This window comes from Durio zibethinus, chromosome 3, assembly GCF_047325235.1.
Source record: "Durio zibethinus cultivar Kanyao isolate XHJ-2024 chromosome 3, ASM4732523v1, whole genome shotgun sequence".
In the NCBI taxonomy this organism is placed as follows: Eukaryota; Viridiplantae; Streptophyta; class Magnoliopsida; order Malvales; family Malvaceae; genus Durio; species Durio zibethinus.
In genome coordinates this window covers 35350949-35366059 of record NC_143164.1, presented here as the reverse complement: position 1 = coordinate 35366059, position 15111 = coordinate 35350949, and the positions used below count along the sequence as shown (strand labels likewise).

The window sequence follows — 15111 nt, the reverse complement described above, 5'->3', positions numbered from 1 at the left end:
CAGTGTAGAGGGAAAAAAAACCACGGGCCGCCAGAAAAATCTTCACTATCAAATAATAGTTATACAAAGTTCTTCTCTAGCTAAAACTAGAGCTAATCAACAACTAGAGAAACAATTGGAGAAATCTCACCAAATAAGTGACTCAACAAATACACCCTGGATTTGTTCCTAGAGAGCTTCAAACCCGATCTTCATCGTTCAGAATGTCAAACTCTGAATCATAAACCTCCTGACAAGGTTCCAACTCAATCGGACCACGGATCGACTTCCGTTCAACCAACTCTCCCTTCTCCTTTTTCTCTCTCTGCTTTTCCTGGCTTTTCTTCTTTCTCTGCTTGGTTTTCGACACACACCTTAAACAACCCCACCTCTTTTTTATTAAGTAGCTAGGGCTCTGTGTAAAATAAAAGATCAAGGCCCATGGCCTTTACTTGGTCCAAAACCACTTACATGGGACTGGACCCCATTTTCTTAACAAAAACAAAGTATGGAGTTTCAAAACCCACCTAGTAGCTTTCATGGACTCTCAACTCAAAACAAACGGAGACAAAACATACTAATCTCATGCATACCGTAAATCGTTATGAGCAAAAAAAAAAAAGAAAAGAGTTACCTTTTTCTATTTTTCACCCAAAGGCAGCGGCTCTCTCTTTTGGTTTCTGGTTCTTTATTTTTTGGTTCTAGTCTTCTCTTTTCTTGGTTTTTTTAGTTCTTTGCTGTTTCCTTTTCTAGTTTCTACAGTTCACCTTTTTTCCCTTTTTTTTCGTTATTTCTTTTCCAGTTTTTTACTGGTTTCCTGCTGCTACAGTTCTTTTTTTTTTTGCTCCAGTTCATGAATGTTTCTTTTTTGGTTCTATTTTTTTGCTTTTGTTTTCCACTCTTGTTTCTGCTCGTTCTGTTCTTCTCTGATGGCTGACTTCAAATCTTTCTCTTTATTTCTGTTGCTGCCGCCTTAACCAAATGCCTATCCCTTTTTTTTTTCTATTCTGTTTTAAGTTTACTGCTTCTATTCCTTCCCGCTGGCATTCTTTTCTGCTAGTTTTCTTGTTATGGTTTTCGTTGCTGTTTTTTTTCTCATGTTTTCTCTTTTCTCTGCTGGTTTTCTTTTCTACTTGATTTTTTAGTTTCAGGTTTGCTCGTTTTCTACTTTGCTGCCCACGTTGACTTCAGTTTTTTTGCCATTGCTCTCTTCACATTCCCAAATTATGAAACATGAATTTTTTTAGCTTTCTTAGTTCTAGTTTTTTTGGGTATTTTCTCTTCCAAAGCCCCATGCCCAGTGATTTAAATAGCGGTCACGATCACGTTTTCGGTCGCGTAGCATTTGTCGCGTTTTTGGATATAACGGAAATAATTACGGTCACTGCGGTCATCACGGTCGTGAATTTTTTTTTTTTGCATAATTTATTATAAAATGTAATAATTATAATTATAATTGTAAAAACTCTTATTCAATGATTTTAAAAATAGTTTATGACACTCTATGTTTTTTATTTTCTAAAAAAATTATTCACAATTTTATTTAGATTATAAAAAGCATTCATATTTGGTTTATCCATAAAAATTTTCTTGGCCAAATTCATATTCAATATTAATTCTAGACAATCAAATATTAACAAAATATAATATGTTAAATACCAAGCATTTAATTTAATAAAATTACAAACTTAAAAATATAATAAATTCAAATTCCATCAACTACAATTATTGATACATATTTCAAATTTACCATATGGTAGAATGACGAGGAGGATCAGATTCTCTATCTTCACTTTGAGAGCCAAGTTGACTCCATCTCTATCCCTGAGACCTTTGTTCTTGATACATTTGAGGTGAAAGATATATTTGAGGATGATATATTTGTGGTGGAGGGTACATTTGTGGTAACTGATACATTTGAGGTGGAGGATATATTTGAGGAGGTGGAGGATACATTTGAAGTGGATAATAACCATATGGAGGTGGATAACCATGAGAAGGTTGAAAATTATGTTGTTCTGGTGGATAGTAATGTCTTTGAGTACTAGCAGATGATTCACTATACTCAAAGTTATTAGAATTTGATCTCTCACCTGAAGATGAAGAACCTCTAGAAATTTTATAGTGGTGTTTCTTTGCTTTTCCTTTTGATCGAGCTGTACGTGCACTTTGACCCTCACTAGATTTAGCAAATGGATTTCTTCCGTATTCTACCATATTAATAAAAAGTCCACCAGTAGCAGCAAGCCTAAATTCTCCTCCAAATGGGCTGTAAGGTCGATTTGCATCCATATTATCACCAAAATTCATACCATCACCATCACCATCATCATCTGGACTTAAACCACCACCATCATCATTCTGACTTGGTGTTGGACTTGAACTTGAATGAGACACATTCCTTTCTTGAGATTGACGTGATCGTTCAACATTCATTTCATTATCAGAATTATCTGCAAGCAACCAATCAGAGTTTTGACCATCTAATATAGGATTTTCTTTCTCTTGCAGTCATTCTGTTAGTGGATTATCATCTTCAAAAATATGGTCAAGGCTAATAGGATTAAAACTATTATTTATTTCATCAATGCTCATTCTTTTCTAATGTCTCATCCTCAACCTCATGTTATAATAGGTATATAAAAGTTTCTGGAGTCTTTCAAACTTCAATTTGTTTCTTGCTTTGGTGTGAATATAGCTAAATGTGCTCCAATTACGTTCACAATTTGATGCAGATGTTGTTTGACTAAGCACTTTGATTGCTAGTTTTTGTAATTCAGGAACACAAGTGCCATATATCATCCACCACTCAGCTGTATAAGATTATTTAAATTAAATTTCAATGGGCTATACAATTAAATAATATAAATAAATTATAATTATTTAACTTACTATTTACCTAGATTCATTAGCTTCTAAGCTCTTTGTGCTTGTGGACTACCAAATGTTTCATGCTTGTCTCGAAATAATAACAACTACATCGATTGAAAATACAATAATAAATGAATAAATAAAAAATAATTTAATTTTTAATACATAAAACAAATGTTAAAGTTATAAAATAGTATTAAATACTAACCTGATTAATCATTCTGATTTGAGTATCTATCGAAGGTTCTAATCTTTCAATAACTGCTTTTATACCTTCTAATGTTTCCTTAAATACATTTACAGAATGTTCCACTCCAAATTGAAATTGTGGATTTAGATAGTAACCTAAACATAATTTATAACAATATTATATTAAAGTAATAAAAAATAAATATATAAGCAATTTAAGTATAAAAAATAAACATATTTTTTAAATACCAACTATATTCTTGGTTTACTTACCAGCTGAATGCAAGTCAGAGTGCATGAAACTCCATCTATTGTCAATAATCTTTTCATATTCAGCAGAATAACGACAAGTTTGTTGAATTGCTTGTTTAGCTCTATCCACAGCCTCGTAAATAAAGCCCATTGTTGGTTTTTCATCACCATCCACAAGGCGCAACACTTTTACTAAAAGCTCATAAACTTTTATTATATCACCTGCTTTTTTCCAAAAAAATTTTCCCAAAATGATTTTTTTGACTTCATAAGCAGGTCTTGATTTTTGTTGTCCCCATTTTGAATCTTTAAATTCCTATATATTCATCAATAAATTTTTAGAGTAATATATTTTAAATTAATATTTTAAAACAATAATATCATAAAAAGATGCTAGATTTAAATAATTGTACTAATTACTAAGTACTAACTTTTGAATTGAACATCTCTTTCAAACTTTGCTTTTGCCTCATTATTTCTTCTAATTATATGAAATGAGTGGTAAATCGGGTAAGAGCAGAACGAAGTATTTGCTTCCCTTGTGTATATTTCTTCATCAAATTAACAGTCCAAATGTGATTGTATATAAAACAAGTCACTTTCTTTGCATCATCCAAAACCTTTGCCACATTTTTTCCTCCCAATATCTTCAAGGCACAAGTCCAAACAATGAGCTGAACATGCTGTCCAATACAAATGTTTTTTCTTCTGAATTAGTCTTTTTTCTGCGGTCTTAAATGCTGCCTCGTTATCAGTGACTATTTGAACAATGTATTTTTCTCCAATTTCTTCCACAACTTCATCTAATAATCTATAGTAAAAGTTTATATCTCTACTACAAACACTTGAGACATCTATAGATTTTCAAAAAATAATCCCTTTACTACAGTAAACAAGAAAATTAATGATATGCATTTGATTCAAACTATTGGTCTAACCATCACACATCAAAGTGACACCCAATTCATTCCAATAAGCTTTTAATCCATTAACCCATTCATGAAACTGTTGATACTCAGACTCTAAATACACATCTGAGACCTCATAAGGTCTTGAAAGTCTTACATGTTGGCCAACTTCTGCTGCCACAGAAATCAAATTATGCAACCAGGGGGAATTTGCTAATTGAAAAGGAAGTCGATCATATATCAAAAATTTTGATACTGATTCACCCATTTTTCTTCTTAATGTCTTTAGAAATGAATCACTTACTTTTGGTTATCTTGAACTTTTACTTCTAACCAATTCAGGAACAGCTCCCCTTAATGAAAATTCAGACTCATTTGGAGTTGATTTCCTTGTTCTTTCTTCAAAATATTCAGCAACTGAACCATGAGAGCTTCGTCCTTCTTCATATATGTTACTCCAACCACTAGTTCTTTGTTTGAATTCTTGTCTTCTGTGCCACTCATGTTGTGATTGGATACTATCTCGCACGGTTTATCTAGTAGCAATGTATTCATCAATAAATCCTTCATAATCATCTTCCTCTCTTAACTGTGATAAAAATTCATTTTTTCTTCTTTTGTTGTCAGCTTTTTTTTATTTGCTTTCTTGAAGGAGTTTCATCATACTTTCTCTTACTATATCTATTAATAATATAGTTAAAAAAAAAAAGAGAAAATTAGTTGCATATGCTTATGTAATTTTATAATTTTTATTAAGAAATTAACAATAATATTTTCAAAGAAATTAAAAAAACATAACATACCAGTAACGTTGGGGCACGGTGCAACATTGCCAGTTTTATGAGCAATGTGTTCTTTGAAATGTGTTATTCCTCCTTTTACAACTTTATCACAAAGTTTGCATGAAACATTTCTTCTTGTATTTGGTATAGGTGTTCCAAAATGCCAACCTATATCATCACTTGGCGCGCCCTTTACTCCTTTACTCGGGAACTCTTCACGTGGTGGCATACTTACTATTTTGTATAAAAACAAAATAAACTTATATTTAGAAATATTAATATTACTTATTACATAATTAAAAATTGATTTTATGCTAAATTTTTTAATTTTTAGTTTTTAATCTTAAGAATATTATTAAATAACTTAATCTTTTTGATGCACTAATTGATATTAATTTTTTTATCACAAATAACTTCAAATAATTATATAATAAATACAATCTTCAATAATTACACAAAAATAATAAGAATTAATCTAATATCAAAAGAATTGACAACAATATAAATATAAAAACAACAAAAAAATTATTAAATTTCATATACAAAATTATAAATTAATATCTAACACAATCAAAATATAATATTTAATTTTAATTAATTTTTGTCTAACTTATATAAAAAATTTATCAATAATTTTCATCTACAATCTCTATGTATATCATATTAAATTATTAATCTCTTATTTTTTTTTAATTATAAATCTTCAATCCCTCTAATTATATTTTATCTAAAAAAAAATTCAAAAATTAAAAGTTTTCAAACTTATATTTTAATAAAATTTTCAAACCTATATTTTTTATTTTTTAGTTTTTAATTTTAATAAGAGTAATAGATCATAAAATGCTAAATTTGTTAAGTAACTTAATTTTTTTGATACACTAATTGATATAATTTTTTTTATCACAAATAACTTTTAATAATTATATAATAAACACAATCTTCAATAATTACACAAAAATAACAAGAATTAATATAATATCAAAAGAATTGATAATAATATAAATATCAAAACAACAAAAAAAATTAAAATTCATATACAAAATTATAAATTAATATATAACACAATCAAAATATAATATTTAATTTTAATTATTTTTCATCTAACTTATACAAAAAAAATTTATCAAAATTTTTCATTTAAAATATCTATATATTATATTAATTATAAATTTTCAAAACCACTAATTAAATTTTATCTAAAAAATTTTCAAAAATTAAATAAAAAAATTCAATCCCACCCTCCAAACACCCTACCACACCCAATCCCTTCCCACCCTCATCAATCCCTCTCCACCTTCCCCCTCAACATCCCACCACACCCAATCCATCCCCACCTTCCCCCCAACGCCCCACCACACCCAATCCTCCCCACCCAATCCAATCGCTCCACGTGCCTAATATATCAAATTTGTTTAATTCTTTCTAGCAAACGGAGACCCTTCTAAAAAAGCTCCATTTTTCTGTTCATCTTCTTCTTCGTCTTGCATCTTACCTTCACTGGTTTTCTAGAAATTTTTTCTTATTTTTTTTCATCTCTCATTTTCTCTCACATCTCTTTATCAGTATCACTTGTTGACTTGTCTAGTATCTACAGATATCTCGTTCGTCTTTCAAACTCTACAAGACACAACAGATCATTTTACAAAAAATTTATAAAAAAAAAGGTAATTTAACTTTTTTTTCTTACCTTATTTAATCTTGAATATTGATTGAAAACTTGAGATTGATTTGAATTTGAATGCCGAAAATACCGTTTGAATGGTTGAAAGTTGACACTTGAAATAATTGATCTGTTTTCTAGCTCGTTTTAAAATTTTTTTTATGATAAAAATCTAAGATTGTGAGCTTTATTTTTTTGATTTGGCTTTTACTTTTACTTTTGCAGGTTCGTTGTTTTATTTTGCAGGCTTAAAATTTTATTTTTTTGTTAGAACTATTAGATCCATGAGTTGAGTAGAAAAATGAAATAGTGACAATAACGGTCCGTTATTGCCGCTATTTTCCGTTACGTCATTATTTTACGGTCGTTACTCTCCGTTTTTGCTGTGAATGAATTTTTCAACCGTTTTTTATCTATTAATGATGACAGAGAGCAGCGCTACCGTAATTTTGCGATCGCTATTCCGCATCAATCCGTTATTTGAATCCCTGCCCATGCCTTCAGTTTTTCTTGTTGGTCAGTTTTTTTTTTGAATGCCTTTCTGCTCAATTTTTTGTTGGTTTTCCTGGTACTTCCAGTATTCTTTTTTGCTGTTTCTTAATTTTTTTTTATCTTTTTTTTCTTTTCTTTTGTTTTTTTTTCCCTTTGCTACTGCTTGCCCATGCTTTCTCCTTTTTTCTAGTGGGTTTTTCTGCTTCAGATGGCTCTCCTCTTCCCTTTTTTTTTTTCAAGTCTTTTCTTTTTTTTTTTTACTATTTTTGCTTTTTTTTTTGCCGGGCTTTCAGTTTTTCTTTTTTTTTTTGGTTTCACGTTCTCCTACTCATTTTTTTCTGCCCAATTTTTCCTTCCACCAAAAACTTCTCTCTTCACGTTGTCAACCTCTACTCTTTTCCTTGTTTTTCTGCTCCTTTCTTTTTTTGGTCAGGCTTCCTTCACATTTTCTACTTTTCATCCACCCACGTTCCAACCGCACACATACAGTTTTTTCATGCAATTCCATGCACGGTTTTGTGTCAGTTTTTCCACAGTTTTTCCTTATCTTCATGTGATCTTCATGCAACAAACTTAGGCCAAATGGCCTCATTTTCAAGCTGAAACTTTAAGCCAAACGGGCCTCTTTCATGGGCCATCAAACGGGCCTTTAACAGGGAGCTAGTGTTTTAAGGCTTTAGCCCTTTTGTTTGGGCTTTTCAAAATCCTTTTAATTTTTTTTTTGTATATATATATATATATATATTGCCAAGCTTTTCCTTATGTTTTTTATTACTTTTTTATTTTATTTTTATTATTATATTTATTATTATATTTATACATATTTTATTTAGTTTTTTGTTTAATAGTCAACAATAAACCATTAATGGATTTTATGAATGGACTTTTATTAGGTTTTTTATTGTGTCATTTTAGTTATTATTCGAATCAATATAATCGGCCTCACTTTGGACCCATGTTAGACTTCATCTCGAGCATTTAAAAATGTATCGTATTATAAATTAAAAAAATTATAATGAAATAAAAAACATGTCTAAACAAAAATAGTAAAATATCCAGACAAAATTTAGCGTTTACAATGTATAGGCACAAATGTCATATTGCAAAGTGGATTATGTAATGTCAAGAATAATACTGGGCATATTATTTTATATAGCAAGCCTTTTGTGGGTTCTTGACAACCTATTATCTCAAACATTTACAGAAAATGAATTGAATGATTTGCCAGTAGGGAGCACTACTTAAATAATGATATTCTTAATACTAATATTCTTACAACCGCTTATTCTTTTCTTCCCCACCCTTGTTTGGAGTAGAAAATGTGATTGAGAACATCTTGGTGCTGTCAAATCTCAATCGTTGCTTTACTGTAATGGCATTTTGAAGTTGGATCTTTTGAAAAGCTATGTTTGTCATTTTTTTTTATTAAAGAAATACAAGTAAATCTCCATCTAAAACATATGCAATAATGCAGCAAATTCATCTTCTGTGATATTAAAATTGATAAAATATAATCCTGTGGTGTCACATGTTTCATACACCAAGCCAGTAATTGTAATTTGCATAAATATAAATGAGTTCCGAATTCATAGCATACTCGCTTACACCAATCTTAATGCCAATCCAGTAAAAGCCTTGGTTCGGTAGAAGCCTTTCTTGAAGCCATCCATATACATGATGGTTTAGGAAGGATTCAGCAGATTAGGGATAGCTCTCCCCTTTGGATGAAATCTTTAATGGACTTTATATATTTAGTTGAGTCCAAAAGACAGAATAAAAGAAACCGACTTTGAATGAGTCGATGTGTGGTTAGAGTTTGAACCATCATTTCAGTAGAAGAACTTTTATTAACTTGCTCATGGTTTCTGTAGTGTAGTTGTGTTTACAGTAAGATATGTGAATTCATCATTTATGCAGATTAATTCACAAGTCTAATTATATATACCATGCAACTTCCAAATTGACAATTATAGACAAACATAGCTGTTATCTTTTGAATTCTAAATATTGAGGTCTGAGCTTATTTACTTCTTCTTGGCTACTCTACAGAAGCTGTTAAAAGTAAATCAAGCTTGTTAGATAAGCAATCTCTTCATCTTTCTTATCTGAAGTTCTTTTGAAAGTTTAAAATGAACATTTGTTTTACATTTTAACTGCCTGTGTATAGTTTTTCACAAAGAACAAAGTATGCTAGAACCACCATCATAACTGTTTGAAGAGAATTAGACATGGTCACACAGGCCAATCCTTTTTCTCTTTCACTGAATAAAGACAAAAACAGCAGAGCATATTCCCTGGCAATTTCTATTTCATCCTACAAGGCTAAGGACATGACATTTAAACTGTTTTAAGAACCATGAAATTAGTAATTACTTACAGAAAATGCTATGGACAGAAATTTAATACTGTACATGTTAATTGTCCATTACAATGGCCTTTTCTGTAAAAACACTGCAAAGACAGCCGATTGTGATCCCCCCACCCAATACAGTTATATCCAAAACCCAAAATTTCATCACAACTTTCTTTATTTTCAGATCATTATTTTTTCTTTCTACATTGCTTGCTTTCCGATGCTTATACTTCTAGACAAGGCTTTAAATAAGCATATGGCCTCATGAAAATCCACTTGCTGCTTTATCATTTGTTGCAGAGTTTACCAAAGATTTAAATAGCAGTCGTAATCACATTTTTTATCACATCGTGTTTGTCTCGTTTTCAGATATAACGAAATCATTGTGATCACTACGGTCATCACGGTCATGAATTTGTTTTTGCACAATTTATTATAAAATGTAATAATTATAATTATAATTATAAAAACTCTTATTCAATGATTTTTAAAATAGTTTATGACACTCTATGTTTTTTATTTTCTAAACAAATTATTCACAATTTTATTTAGATTATAAAAAGCATTCATATTTGGTTTATCCACAAAATTTTTCTTGGTCAAGTTTATATTCAATATTAATTCTAGACAAATCAAATATTAACAAAACATAATATGTTAAATACCAAGCATTTATAGTTAATAAAATTACAAACTTAAAAATATAATAATTTCAAATTCCATCAATTACAATTATTGATATATATTTCAAATTTTACCATATAGTAAAATGACGATGAGGATCGGATTCTCTATCTTCACTTTGAGAGCCAAGTTGACTCCATCTCTATCCCTGAGGCCTTTGTTCTTGATACATTTGAGGTGGAGAATATATTTGAGGATGATACATTTGTGGTAAGGGATACATTTGTGGTAAATCATACATTTGAGGTGGATAATAACCATATGGAGGTGGATAACCATGAGGAGGTTGAAAATTAAGTTGTTCTGGTGGATAGTAATGTCCTTGAGTACTAGCAGATGATTCACTATATTCAAAGTTACTAGAATTTTTTCTCTCAGCTAAAGATGAAGAACCTCTAGAAATATCATAGTGGTGCTTTTTGGCTTTTTCTTTTGATTGAGCTGTACGTGCACTTTGACACTCACTAGATTCAGTAAATGGATTTACTCCGTATTCTACCATATTAGTGAAAAGTCCATCAGTAACAGCAAGCCCAAATTCTCCTCCAGGTGGGCTGTAAGATCAATTTGCATCCATATTATCACCAAAATTCGCATCATCACCATCATCATCATCATCATCATCTGGACTTAAACCACCACCATCATCACTCTAACTTGGTGTTGGACTTGAACTTGAACTTGAATAAAACACATTCTTTTCTTGAGATTGGCGTGATTGTTCAACATTTATTTCATTATCAAAATTATCTGCAGACAACCAATCAGAGTTTTAACCATCTAATAAAGGATTTTCTTTCTCTTGCAGCCATTCTATTAGTAGATCATCATCTTTAAAAATATAGTCAAGACTAATAGGATTAAAACTATTATTTATCTCATCAATGCTCATTCTTTTATGATATCTTATCCTCAGCCTCATGTTATAATACGTATATACAAGTTTCTGAAGTCTTTCAAACTTCAATCTGTTTCTTGCTTTGGTGTGAATATAACTAAATATGCTCCAATTACGTTTACAATTTGATGCAGATGTTGTTTGACTAAGCACTTTGATTGCTAGTTTTTGTAATTCAGGAACACAAGTGTCATATATCATCCACCACTCAGTTGTATAAAATTATTTAAATTAAATTTTAATGTGCTATACAATTAATTAATATAAATAAATTATAATTATTTAATTTACTATTTACCTGAATTCATTTGCTTTCAAGCTCTTTGTGCTTGTGGAGTACCAAATGTTTCATGTTTGTCTTGAAATAATAACAACTACATCGATTGAAAATACAATTATAAATGAATAAATAAAAAATAATTTAATTTTTAACACATAAATAAATGTTAAAGTTATAAAATAGTATTAACTACTAACTTGATTAATCATTCTGATTTGAGTATCTATCGAAGGTTCTAATCCTTTAATAATTGTTTTTATACCTTCTAATGTTTCTTTAAACACATTTGTAGAATGTTCCACTCCAAATTGAAATTATGGATTTAGATAGTAACCTAAACATAATTCATAACAATATTATATTAAAGTAATAAAAAAATAAATATATAAGCAATTTAAGTATAAAAAATAAACATATTTTTTAAATACCATCTATATTCTTGGTTTATTTACCAGCTGAATGCAAGTCAAAGTGCATGAAACTCTATATATTGTCAATAATCTTTTCATATTCAGCAGAACAACGACAATTTTGTTGAATTGCTTGTTTAGCTCTATCCACAGCCTCGTAAATAAAGCCCATTGTTGGTTTTTCATCACCATCTATAAAACGCAACACTTTTACCAAATGCTTATAAACTTTTATTATATCACCTGCTTTTTTCCAAAAATCTTTTCTCAAAATGATTTTTTTTGGCTTTATAAGCAGGTTTTAATTTTTGTTGTCCCCATTTTGAATCTTTAAATTCCTATCTATTCATCAATAAATTTTTAGAGTAATATGTTTTAAATTAATATTTTAAACAATGATATCATAAAAAGATGCTAGATTTAAATAGTTGTACTAGTTACTAAGTACTAACCTTTGAATTGAACATCTCTCTCAAACATTGCTTTTGCCCTATTATTTCTTCTAACAGTATGAAATGAGTGGTAAATCGGGTAAGAGTAGAACGAAGTATTTGCTTCCCATGTGTATATTTCTTCATAAATTAACAGTACAAATATGATTGTATATAAAACAAGTCACTTTCTTTGCATTATCCAAAACCTTTGCCACATTTTTTTCTTTCCAATATCTTCAAGGCACAAGTTCAAACAATAAGCTGAACATGTTGTCCAATACAAATATTTTCTTTTCTCCATTAGTTTTTTTTTTGCGGCCTTAAGTGCTGTCTCGTTATCAGTGACTATTTGAACAATGTATTTTTCTCTAATTTTTTCCACAACTTCATCTAATAATCTATAGTAAAAGTTTGTATCTCTACTACGAACACTTGAGACATCTACAAATTTTCAAAAAATGATCCATTTACTACAGTAAACAAGAAAATTAATGATATACATTTGATTTAAACTATCGGTCCAACCATCACACATCAAAGTGACACCCAATTCATTCCAATGAGTTTTTAATCCATTAACCCATTCATGAACTTGTTGATACTCAAACTCTAAATTCACATCCGAGACCTCATAAGGTGTTGAAAGTTTTATATGTTGGCCAACTTCTGCTGCCATAAAAATTAAATTATGCAACCATGAAGAATTTGCTAACTAAAAAGGAAGTCAATCATATATCAAAAATTTTGATACTGATTCACCCATCTTTCTTCTTAATGTCTTTAAAAATGAATTACTTACGTTTGGTTGTCTTGAACTCTTACTTCTAACCAATTCAGGTATAGCTCTCTTTAATGAAAATTCAGACTCATTTGGAATTGATTTGCTTATTCTTTCTTCAAAATATTCAGCAACTGAGTCATGAGAGCTTCGTCCTTCTTCATATATGTTACTTTAACCACTAGTTCTTTGTCTGAATTTTATCTTTTGTGCCACTCATGTTGTGATTGGATACTATCTGGCATGGCTTGTCTAATAGCGATATCTTCATCAATAAATCTTTCATAATCATCTTCTTTTCTTAACTGTGATAAAAATTCATTTTTTCTCCTTTTGTTGTCAGCTTTTTTGGATTTGCTTTCTTGAAAGAGTTTCATCATACTTTCTCTTACTATTCCTATTAATAATATAGCTAAAAAAAAATAGAGAAAATTAGTTACACATGCTTATGTAATTTTATAATTTTTATTAAGAAATTAACAATAATATTTTCAAAGGAATTAAAAAAATATAACATACCAGTAACATTGGGGCATGGTACAACATTGCCAATTTTATGAGCAATGTGTTCTTTGAAACGTGTTATTCCTCCTTTTACAACTTTACCACAAAGTTTACATGAAACATTTCCTCTTGTATTTGGCATAGGTATTCCAAAATGCCAACCTACATCATCACTTGGCACGCCCTCTACTCCTTTACTCGAAAACTCTTTACGTGATGGCATACTTGCTATTTTGTATAAAAACAAAATAAACTTATATTTAGAAATATTAATATTACTTATTACATCATTAAAAATTGATTTTACGCTAAATTTTTTAATTTTTAGTTTTTAATCTTAAGAATATTATTAAATAACTTAATCTTTTTTATACACAAATTGATATAAATTTTTTTATCACCAATAACTTTCAATAATTATATAATAAATACAATCTTCAATAATTACACAAAAATAACAAGAATTAATCTAATATCAAAAGAATTGACAATAATATAAATATTAAAGTAATAGAAAAAATTTATTAAATTTCATATACAAAATTATAAATTAATATCTAACACAATCAAAATATAATATTTAATTTTAAATAATTTTCGTCTAACTTATACAAAAAAATTTATCAAAAATTTTCATCTAAAATCTCTATATATATCATATTAAATTATTAATCACTTAATTTTTTTTAATTATAAATCTTCAATCCCTCTAATTAGATTTTATTTAAAAAAAATTCAAAAATTAAAAATTTTCAAACTTATATTTTAATAAAATTTTCAAACCTATATTTTTTATTTTTTAGTTTTTAATCTCAATAAGAATAATAGATCATAAAATACTAAATTTATTAAGTAACTCAATTTTTTGATACACTAATTTATATAAATTTTTTTATCACAAATAACTTTCAATAATTATATAATAAATACAATCTTCAATAATTACACAAAAATAACAAGAATTAATCTAATATCAAAAGAATTGACGATAATATAAATATCAAAACAACAAAAAAATATTAAAATTCATATACAAAATTATAAATTAATATATAACACAATCAAAATATAATATTTAATTTTAATTATTTTTCATCTAACTTATACAAAAAAATTTATCAAAATTTTTCATATAAAATCTATATATATTATATTAAATTATTAATCTCTTTTTTTTAATTATAAATTTTCAAAACCACTAATTAAATTTTATCTAAAATTTAATTACAAAATTAAATAAAAAATTCAATCCCACCCTCCTAACACCTCACCCCACCCAATCCCTCATCACCTTCCCCCCAACGCCTCACTACACCCAATCCCTCCCCACCCCATCCAATTTCTCCCCACGTGCCCAATATCCCCAATTTGTTAATTCTTTTTAGCAGACCCTTCTAGAAACACACTTGCTCTCTTCTGTTCATCTTCTTCTTCGTGCTGCCTTCTAGAGCTTGGTTTTCTAGAATTTTTTTCTTCTTTCTTGTTTGTTCATCTCTCATTTTTTCTCACATCCTTTTATCACTACCACTTGCCTAGTACCTACGAAATACCTTGTTCATCTCTCTCAAACTCTCATAATAAACATCATTTTACAAAAATTTTGTAAAAAAAAAAAAAGGTAATTTAACTTTCTTTTC

At 29.0% G+C, this 15111-nt stretch overlaps 1 protein-coding gene and 2 pseudogenes across 1 annotated transcript in view; 1 reads left to right on the top strand and 2 right to left on the bottom strand.

Annotated features, from left to right (window-relative positions):
- The window catches only part of LOC111283986 (uncharacterized), a 49027-nt gene that overhangs the window by 22204 nt on the left and 11712 nt on the right, over nucleotides 1-15111 (top strand). The window lies entirely within an intron of this gene.
- On the bottom strand, nucleotides 1338-5200 carry LOC149519794 (uncharacterized; annotated as a pseudogene).
- LOC149519793 (uncharacterized) lies at nucleotides 10406-13697 on the bottom strand (annotated as a pseudogene).